The sequence below is a fragment of the Gigantopelta aegis genome, chromosome 2, assembly GCF_016097555.1.
Source record: "Gigantopelta aegis isolate Gae_Host chromosome 2, Gae_host_genome, whole genome shotgun sequence".
NCBI classification, from domain to species: domain Eukaryota; kingdom Metazoa; phylum Mollusca; class Gastropoda; order Neomphalida; family Peltospiridae; genus Gigantopelta; species Gigantopelta aegis.
The window spans coordinates 4,788,468-4,799,821 of NC_054700.1; the positions used below are offsets into that span (position 1 = coordinate 4,788,468).

Consider the following 11,354-nt stretch of genomic DNA (forward strand, 5'->3'; position numbering starts at 1 on the left):
CTCCTCAGCGGTTGGTCAACTCGCCCCAGAGGTTGGTCAACTTGCTCCAGATGCACTATATTTAGTTCAAAGTATTATATAATTAGATTTGATGGAACCAATGGCGTAGCGTGGGCGGGGCCACCGGGGCGGTTGCCCTGGACGCTAAATTCTGGACTTGTGGAAGCGACTCGGGGGAGTGCTAACGGTCCACTGGTTAGGGGACGCAATACTTGCATTTCCCCGCGTGCTGGCAACCCACGCTACGCCACTGGCTGGAACTGCAATATATTTCATGCCAGAACATACACTAATTGTGACAATAGTCACAGTAGTAACACGTGCAATGAATAATTTAAAAACTGTTTTCGTTTGCTGTAACCAAACCGGCACAGATAACTTGGAGTTACTAGTAAATATCAGTCAACCAACCCATGCAAGATGTTTGAAGTAAGTAAAATCATTGTCATGCCAGGACTGCAATAACAAGATGGATGATGCATGGATGACATCGGAAATGTTTAGCTTACTGATTAGTGTTTTGTTTTGTTTTATTTTTGCGTGAAAAAAAAGTTTAGAACTTCAGCACCGGCCTCGGTGGCGCAGTGGTTAAGCCATCGGACTACAGGCTGGTAGGTACATGGTTCACAGCCCGGTACCGGCTCCTACCCAGATCGAGTTTTAACCACTACACCCTCTTCTCTCTCACTAACAACTTAACAACTAACCCACTGTCCTGGACAGACAGCCCAGGTAGCGGAGGTGTGTGCCCAGGACGGCGTACTTGAACCTTAATTGGATATAAGCACGAAAATAAGTTAAAATGAATGCATAGAACTTAGTTAATCACGTGGCCATGAATTCGCACATTCTTATTTTTGTGGCAAACACCCATAATCTTCAAAACAGCGTAGTCAGTGTAGACTATCGTACACTAATTAAAGGGACATACCCTAGTTTTTAAACACTAAGACATATTTTTTACTATTAGAGCCTTTTTTGATAACAGAAATCATACTTTACTTAGATTGTATTGTTTAGATTATCTATTTCCGTGCATTCAAAGTATTTTAGTCATACTGTTGTTTTTAATATCACAAAATACGTTTTTTAAAAACGCACGTGCGTCTGAGAGGTAACAGTTATGAAATCGAGGTTTAGTCTATTTTTAGAGGGTATTTCAGCATTTCAGAGTCAGACTCATGTTTCACTCAATTGTAACTATCCAAATGTGTTACAGGTTTGTATATTAACTAAACATAGTGTTGATTTTCATAGGTTGAAACTAGGGTATGTCCCTTTAAGGAGAATAAGGCACTAACTCACAATCGTCTTTAAATTATTTGTTTATCCAATATAAGGATCTCCCCTATATAAATACCAGTTTAAATAAGTGGTCGTAATAGATGGAGTTTCACTGTAATATTAACAAATAAAATGACACACCAAAGCTGTAAACGTCATTTTCTAATTTCGTCACAGTTATTTACGGGCAATAAAGTTGAATTTGGGGCGTGTTGTCCAAACACTGGGGTCGACAAACTACTGGAAATGTGTAGATAAATCACTGTTAGATATACTGCCTATCTGCGATGATCGCATCGTGTTTTTCATTTGTCCATACAGTATGTTTGAGAATTGGGCTCTTTGTTGCTATGTTCACACTTTATGTTTGAAGTTGATTCTAAGTGTTGTCGTTAAACATTCATTCATTCATTCTAAGTGAATGACCGAAAGTCGATAAAATAATTCATGAATGTTTCAAATGTATTTGTATTTTTGCATTACCTTTATTACTAGTATGCCAATATCCAATACAAGGTCACACCATTACAAGAACCACCGGTCAACAAAATAGAATTAAAAAACCCAAACTGAACAAAAATAACTATGGTTAGAAACAGTGAATAGGGGTCTTTATTCAAACAATTAAATCATAATCAAACTATATATATATATATATATATCAAATCATAATCAAATATATATATATATATATATATATATATATAGCTAGCAATTTTCCTTCCTTCCGAGTTGGACCGAACGAGATTAAACTGTGTGTGTGTGTGTGTGTGTGTGTGTGTGTGTGTGTGTATATATTTATATATATATATATATATATATATATATATATATATATATATATATATATAACAACAAATAAATAAAAAAGTCGCTTCATAAAATTAAATAATACACCATTCCAAGCCCAGAATACTCTTTACCCACTTGTCGTAAACTTCTAGATTCGCCTTTGACTGGTGACATTTTGTCATCGTCGAATTATACTCATTATGTGGTTTGTTATCAAGCACGTTCAGGAAGTTGGTACCTCTTGTAACCCAATTTAATTGTAGACAAGTGATTGTTGATTGATTGGTTCATGAAGAAATCGGTCACGTTGTAAATACCCCCATTAAACACCCACGTCTTCGTTCGTTGCAACTTTGTATTTTGTCCTCTTTGTGGTTATAAATAAATAAATAAAGACAAACTGTCGATTATTGAAGCACTGACCAACGGTGATCTTTAAACAGTGGTTATTGTTGTCCAAGCTGGGACGAAATCTGAAAACAATGCTGCATTAGGCCAGCGGGACTATACAACTACATGTTAACGATCGCTTATTCCTACCGAGTCGGCGAATCACGCGATTGTTAGGAAAATTAATAGACTACAATCTGTATAATAACAACAATAATAACACGGTTAATGATAGCCTAACCGTCTTGTATATGAACAGCAGTTTGGTTCTAAACCTGTACTGTTAGTGGCACTTGTGACGTCATTTCCATGATTAATTGTATACATACGGCATCTATTAATTATATGAACAGCAGTTTGGTTCTAAACCTGTACTGTTAGTGGCACTTGTGACGTCATTTCCATCATTAATTGTATACATACGGCATCTATTAATTATATGAACAGCAGTTTGGTTCTAAACCTGTACTGTTAGTGGCACTTGTGACGTCATTTCCATCATTAATTGTATACATACGGCATCTATTAATTATATGAACAGCAGTTTGGTTCTAAACCTGTTCTGTTAGTGGCACTTGTGACGTCATTTCCATCATTAATTGTATACATACGGCATCTATTAATTATTGGAAACTGATGGCGAGTGTGTTCTGTATCAATCTAATTAAAATTAGCTCCACTATTACATGTGGATCTAACAGCAGCCAGTCGGAGGTCATGTCCATCAATCAAAACCTTACTTGCAGAATTATGCCAGTGATTTGAAAATAATTTGAAAACAAGGGTATACGATATGTTTCATGTTTCATGTGAATTACGAATGCCTTATTTAGACCAGTAGAACTAATTTTAATCAGATTACTAACAACACTGCTTAGTCTCCAATGTCCAGGTAACATTTCGTCTGAAAATAATAATTTAAATATTGACCAATCACACTTCGCCTTTTATAACGTTATTTGGGAGCATACAAATTCTAAAAATATCGGGCTAGTCTATTTTAGTGGCCGCAGTACAGCGAACCATGCCAATACGTACGGGATGGGTTATCAGTCTGCATTCTGATTCTGCAAGTAAGGTTTTGATTGGTGTACATGAGCTCCAACTGGCTGCTGTTAGATCCACATGTAATAGTGGAGCTAATTTTAATTAGATTGGTTCTGTATTGTGATTGGTTAATTACATTCTTTTTCTGGGATCAAAAGCTAATGGCGTCATTAGAAAGTGACGTCATTTAAGGATTGTCTGTTATTTATTTTACGTTCATCGGGGTATGAAAAAACAAATCATCCGCAAACTGTGAATCGGCAGAACCGTTCTCGCACAAGTTTGCGGATGATGTTTTTCTTCATACCCAGATAAACGTAAAAGAAATAACAGACAATACTTATAATTAAATTTGAATCATACTTGCCAATAATAACACTAAAACTATTATCCTCCATAAACAATAACGCTCAATAAGACAACTTGCCCATATAAAATGACGTCATCAGATATGAAGTTCCCTGACGACGTAATTTTTTACGTTGCTACGTCTGGACCAATGGTATGACGTTATATTGTAATGAATGTAACGCAAATTTAATTATTAATAATTGGAACAGGTCAAGTTGACGGTTTAAGGGTCTACAGTTAGATTGTAGCCAGGTATTGTTTTCAAGAAATACCAAATATACAATTAGTTCCGTTAAAAACCCGACTCAGTTTACAATGGACATAACCATTTGGAGTTTTTAGATTTGCGGCTGTTATTGTCTATTTGATGCCCGCAAATGTTTCAGGCGTTATCCTGAGGTTAAAAATGAAACATTTGCGGGCATCAAATAGACAATAACACCCGCAAATCTAAAAACTCCATATGATTGTAGCAGTCGGTGTTTAGTGCGTGAAGCTAGGTTCAACAAAGTTCACAACACCAGCTACGGGTTAGGGCATCATCTTTTATTAAACATAAGACACAAGACACACCCTGCAAGGATTAAAAACACAAACGTTAACAATATGGTAAAAACAATACAAATATATCCCTGTCGAGGTAAAACAAACATTCAGGCATATATTAATGAAATACATTGCAAATCATAGAAAACCGTCATTAAGCATTAATTATCATTCTGATGATTATGAATCATCATCCTCTTTATCCTAAATACTGTCATCACGATCATTAATCATGTTAACATACATGTATATATATATATATATATATATATATATATATATATAATCAATTCGTGACCACCAATTATAATCATTGATTATAGAAAAGGGAAGATAATTTATAGTAAATAGGGTTATTTAAATGATTGTAATTATAATTATTATTTGACGTAATAAAGAGATATACTTAGCTTTATCATTATTGAGTTTATGAAAGAAAGGATATAAATTACAAGAGTATATTTAAAATTACAAATGTATAAGTATTAGACTTAACCTGTAGCTTAACATACCATATGAATTACACGTAGGCATTGTGTTGATATATTCCATAACAACTGGGGAAACCTGCATAAAAATAAATTCATAATATCAATTGTTTAGTATATGGTTTCCATATATCTATTATACATTCAGAACTAAAACATTTAAACTAATTCATTCCAAAACCAATGTTTTGGTGTAGTTCGTCATAAAAACAATTGATTAAACGTAGCTAAATTATTAACTCAGATAAGCTAACAACTAAAACAGAAACTTCACTTAAATCATAAAATATATAGTTTTGACAGCAGAAAACAAAGATGGCTGACATTCATTATGTCACGCCCTGTAATCCATAATAATTAAAAGGCAGATTTATTATTAAATATTATATGTTAAATTATTCATTAATCATTACCAGGAATAGAAAATTAGGCATTTACTATTATTATTTAAGTTTATCTTCTATAACAAATTAATACTAACCTTTAAATTAAACTTCTACTATTTCTCTCTTATCTGAACTTGTTTCTCCAAATACTAAATAATTCTGTCCTGTCTGGTAAGTTCAAAGAAAGCATGCAGATACAGGTGAGTGTTAATTATCCAATGGGAGAGAAAGAGACAAGGGTCAAAGTTTAAAGATAGCTTGGGTGTTTGTATTGTAGCTATGGCTACCAAAAGAGCTCACACTGACTGCACTGATGTGGTCACGCGTGGTTGACCAGCATACACGAACACATCACAGGTACAGGGCAATACTAGAAAAAGGTGATAAAATGTTAATTATAGTGATATGTTGTTCAACCTGTAGTTGTTACAGCCTGAAAATAAACATTAATGAAATACATACTAAATACCATACTTAAAGGTACATACTCCTCTAAGAACCTGAAATTAAACATTAATTACATAAAACCTATATGCTTAAAAAAACACGTGTACTACATGATTATCTTCTCAATACAGGGCGGCCTCATTCACTGAATGAACGACTTACGTTGGGCGGGTGTGTGGGTGTTAGAACACGTTAAAACTGTTATTGGATTAATTCGAGGCGATAAAATGATTAAAATCTGAGCACACCAGTCGTAAGTTGGCCAACTCCGTCGTGACAGTTGATAGTCTCAGCCTGTCATTACTGATGTAAAATTAATTGCGAATTTGCACACCTTGTTTTAGAAATCGCACTTTCTTAATCCAGAGAGTGTGTTGTTGTAGGTCATTTGCGAGTCGTCTGCTACAGCCATTACCCTGATGACCCCTTGGATACATGTTATGTCCACTTGTAACAAACACACATAAAATACGAAACTGCGGCTAAATGTCATTACTTAAAATGCGCTATATATTGCAACATAGCTGTTTTACACGACCGAAGACATTATCACCGGTTTTATTTAATTGTCCTTGTTTATATGTGGAAAAAACTAAGAATAAGAACACTAATATATTTAATGCAGTTTTAATAAGTTTTTGAACACCTTAATCCATGTCTTGCATTAGTACTAAAAGCCCTAATGCCTCCATTATCACGTCTGATAATAAACATGCCCATTAGCACGTGGGATGACGTATAGTTTACGTACGGATACCAGTGCTGTGTTCATCCGCCGCGAAAGGGCATATCCCACGTATTCTGAACTGATTACCGCGGTAAATAATTAAGGCATTGTTTAACGCCAGAACAAAGTTGGCTTAGACTAATGCATCATTCGTAATGCGTGTAGCTGTTTGTATTTGTGTTCAGTGGTTGTGTGTAGTTTTTGTTGTTGGCATATGACAACCAACTATATTTTAATATTTTAAAATGAGTTTAAAGATTTTAACAAGTTCGCCATTATATGTATTTTAACCAGTGGCTGTTATAACAGCTCGCCCTATCACGGTCCAATGGGCTGGGTGGGGGTGGGGGTGGGGTGGGGTGGGGTGGGTTGGGTGGGGTCTTATTCAGTCGGTAGATCGCTCGACTGAGGTGCTTTGTTCGTAGGATCAAACCCCTTGGATCACTCACAGATGCGGATCTATGGGGGGCAGGGACCCGCCCCCCCCCCCCTAAATTTTGCGATAGTTATAATTTTATTATATATTAATTTTCTTTTTTTTTACGATTTCCCCTCCAAACCTCCTCCAAAGTTCCCTTGGCATTCCATCTCATGTCACTGCCCCCCCCCCCCCCCCCCCCCAATGGATTTTCTGGATCCGCCACTGACTCATTCTCTGGTTGGGGTTTTCTAGTCCCCACGACTGGTATTTCAAATCTAAACGACAAAACCGTTGTCCACGTCAAAACCGTATTTCTGCACACTGCTGAATCGAAGAGGTATTTGACAAAGTAGTGGTTCATTCCACGAATCTCTATCTAGTGCCTCGTCTATATAATAGGAGGACAACCACTCTCAGGAGATTTTTACTGGACAAAACATCTTTAGTGCGATACCAAAAGAGGACTGCCACTCGCAACACATCTTTAGTGAGATACCAACAGAGGACTGCCACTCTCAACATCTTTAGTGCGATAAAAAGAGGACTGCCACTCTCAACACATCTTTAGTGCGATACCAACAGAGGACTGCCACTCTCAACATATTTAGTGCAATACAAAAAGAGGACTGCCACTTTCAGACTAGTTGCGAAATCAAAACTAAGACAGGTCAGACGCTGTGGTATATGCTGTTCAGTCTCTGGGAAAGATCTCTTGATGCTAACGGAAACATGACGAGGGTTTCCTCTGAAGACTACGTGTCAGCATCACCAAGTGTTCAACATCCAATAGCCGACGATTAAAAATCAATGTGTTATAGGTGTTTCGTTAAACAAAACAAACTGCAACTTTCCAGAGGTCAATAGGTGGACATGTTGTTGTTGTTTTGTTGCTTTTTTAGGACATGGCATCAAAATTGATCAGTTTCCATGTACAATTTTGGAGACTGTCAAAATTGTCGTCCAAATTATTATTTAAAACTTTAGAATAAAGACCATAAATTTATTTTATTTCTAAGACACTAATTTATCTATTAAAGTTCAGTAAATAACTAATTAAAGCTCACTAAATAACCCATTAAAGCTCACTAAATAACCCATTAAAGCTCACTTAATAACCTATGAAACTCACTAAATAACTTTTAAACTAACTAAATAACCCATTAATGTTCACTAAATAACCCATTAAAGTTCACTAAATAACCCATTAAAGTTGGCTGGACCATGTCCCCTGGACAACGTGCTTGAACCTCAATTGGATAATGGCACGTCAAATACTATACTATTATATGAAACAAAAGTATTCGTACTGACCTCGATAGTGTAGTGGTTAAGTTATCGGCTTAAGGCTGGCAGGTACTGGGTTCGCATCCCGGTACCGACTCCCACCCAGAGCAGGTTTTAACGGCTCAATGGGTAGGTGTTAGGTCACTACACTGACTTCTCTCTCACTAATAAATAACTATCCCTCTAGATATGTGAGGTGTGTGTGTGTGTGTGTGTGTGTGTGTGTGTGTGTGTGTGTGTGTGTGTGCCTAGGACAGCGTGCTTTAACCGTACGTGAACATAAGTACGAAAATAAACAGGAATGAATGGAGCGCGGTTTGGTCTAGTGATAGATCGCTCGTCTGAGGTGCAGTGTGTCACAGGATCGATCGTCCTCAGTGGATTCAGTTTTTCCCGTCCCAACCAGTGCACCATTACTGTCGACTGGTACATTAATTAATCAATGTCATCTAGTGGTGTCATTAAACAAAACAAACTTTATATGCCTACCTTCCTTCGTGCAAATTTGGTACCACGTGCAGCTCAATGCAGATTCATATTGAGCGGTCAGTGACCGTTTAGAGCGTGCACAAATTACTACATGTATATATGTTAATATACCGGTATATAGTATGCGTATGACGCCTTTTAACGCCAAATTTTTGGTAATTCACCGTTTGATACTGAAACATATAGTCTACCAATTAAAGTTTTCGGTTATTGACATGGCATAGATTTCTATGGAGGTAAAATGTATTTTTCGTGATAAATTATGTTTATAGTTCAATAATACTTCGTTTTTGTTTTTGTTGAGAGAGAGAGAGAGAGAGAGAGAGAGAGAGAGAGAGAGAGAGAGAGAGAGAGAGAGAGAGAGAGAGAGAGACCACAATTATAAATACTACAGTTTTTCTTTTCAAGCCAAGAGAAACACTAATAAAAATACCATGCTTTTTAATTAGCGCACCCGTTCCGACAGGAATTTTAATTATGTAGACTGAAATTGTACCTTGTATTTTTTAGATGAAAAATCTGTGCCTACAAACGGTATTGTATTGCTAATTCCCTCGAGCTTCCTTAAGACATGGTGTATGTAAAAGAGAAGAAAAAAAAGAGTCATAGCCTATAGAGAGGCATATTGTTGAAGACGACATATCAGAGGAAATGCACGCTATGCAGTATGCAAGGATACTGTATTACAGGAAATAAACACGATATAACATTATAGCATGTATTTCTTAGCAACTTTGATATATATATATATATATATATATATATATATATATATATATATATATATATATATATATATATATATATCCCCTCTCTGTCTCTCTGTCTGTCAGTATATATATAAAGAGAGAGAGAGAGAGAGACAGACAGACAGAGGGGGAAAGAGATAGAGACAGAGACACACAGAGAGAAAGAGAGAGAGAGAGAGAGAGAGAGAGAGAGAGAGAGAGAGAGAGAGAGAGAGAGAGAGAGAGAGAGCGTTAAAGTTAGCTTCCTAGCCTGTACAATTATTGTTATGCTAACAAAAGTTAAAAAAAAAAACACATGCACGTCAGTTTTATGATAGAGATATAATCAGCGTCAAATGAGCGGCCTACCGACTTGGACGTCTACTTTGTTGGTAAGAACTAATCAGTGTGGAAATGAGCACCATGCAGTAGTAAATTGGATGACGGTGTGTCTTAATGAGTAGTCGTGTGCCGTCGTGTGGAAGAAGAAGTTCTACCAGACGTGATTTATTTTCCTTGCTTTACGTTTACGTTTAATTTTCCCGTCAGTGTCTTGTTCTCTTTTGTTTTTGTTTCTCTCGACACAGCTCACTGGGGTTGTGGACATTATTCATTGCCAGAGTCAAATCCAATTACGGTTCAAACACGCCGTGTCCGCAATGCAGGGCAGTTCTAAAATCAGATGAGGAAGGACTGAGAGGGAATGTGTGTGTGTGTGTGTGTGTAGGGGGGGGGGGGGGTAATGATTATTTAATGACTTATGAGTCAACGGTGTATAATAGGTGTATGGCCACTACACTGACTTATCTCTTACCAATTACTAACTATTAACCCACTGTCCTGAAAAGACAGTCCAGATAATTGAGGTGTGTGCTCAGGACATCGTGCTTGAACCTTAATTGAATAGAAGTACGAAAATAAATATAAACAGTTATTAGTTTTTAATATGTTAAAAGAGTGGGAATCTTTGACTACCCGATGGTAGGCAGACATTCTGTGTTTTCGTTATAGAGTTATCGCTGTCTGATAGAGCGATTATCATCGTCCAAACGCTTGTCTACTCTCGAGCGGCTGGTACACGGGTTACTCACTCTGAGTTGGAGCGTTACTTCGCGAATTCTCTCTCACTTCAAGACATCCTGTCTCTCTCTCTGTTTCTGTTCTTTCTCTCTCTCTCTCTCTCTCTCTCTCTCTCTCTCTCTCTCTCTCTCTCTCTCTCTCTCTCTCTCTCTCTCTCTCTCTCTCTCTCTCTCTCTCTCTCTCTCTGTCTGTCTGTCTGTCGTTAAACACAAAACAACAACTTTTGTGTGTGTCCAGGACAGTGAACTTGAACCTTAATTGGATATAAACACGAACATAGTTTGAAAACGACCAGTAAGTTGCGGTCAACAACCAGTGCCGGACGTGACCGCCATTTCCGTGCGTCACAATTACCATACACGTTACACAATGGCGCACACCGCTCTCCTTCCGGTCCTACGAAATCCATAGAGCAAATTAACGCCGAACAGTGTTAACGACTACAAATTGCGTTGCCGACGTCAGACCATTAACTTACTTGTTATCTAATCGCTAAATACATTACGTGATCGGGATAGACAATGTTCTATGACAAACAAAACAGAAGCACTCGCACTGACATACAAGAATTAGTTGAAAAATCATACCTGCATTTTAACTGCTTTACTGAAGTTTGCGAGACTAGTTCTTGGCGGAATCTGGAAATATTTTAGATCAGACAAAACTAAATAGGATCGGCTTGTCGAAATTATTATTATTGTTTTATTAGTAGATGTACCCGTGCCTAGCACAGGAAAGTGGTGGCCTTAGACAGAGATTTTCTAAATATATATATATATATATATATATATATATATATATAGAGAGAGAGAGAGAGAGAGAGAGAGAGAGAGAGAGAGAGAGAGAGAGAGAGAGAGAGAGAGAGAGAGAGAGAGAGAGAGAGAGAGAGAGAGA

General features: G+C 37.0%; 1 long non-coding RNA gene across 1 annotated transcript; it reads right to left on the reverse strand.

Moving 5' to 3' along the window:
• Positions 1-4,352: 4,352 nt before the first annotated feature.
• Positions 4,353-5,400, reverse strand: LOC121376540. The gene is made up of 3 exons (XR_005958466.1): positions 5,380-5,400; positions 4,923-4,977; positions 4,353-4,438 (listed from the first exon to the last, which is right to left on the reverse strand). It is a non-coding gene; the product is annotated as an uncharacterized LOC121376540 (long non-coding RNA).
• Between the last annotated feature and the right edge of the window lie 5,954 nt (positions 5,401-11,354).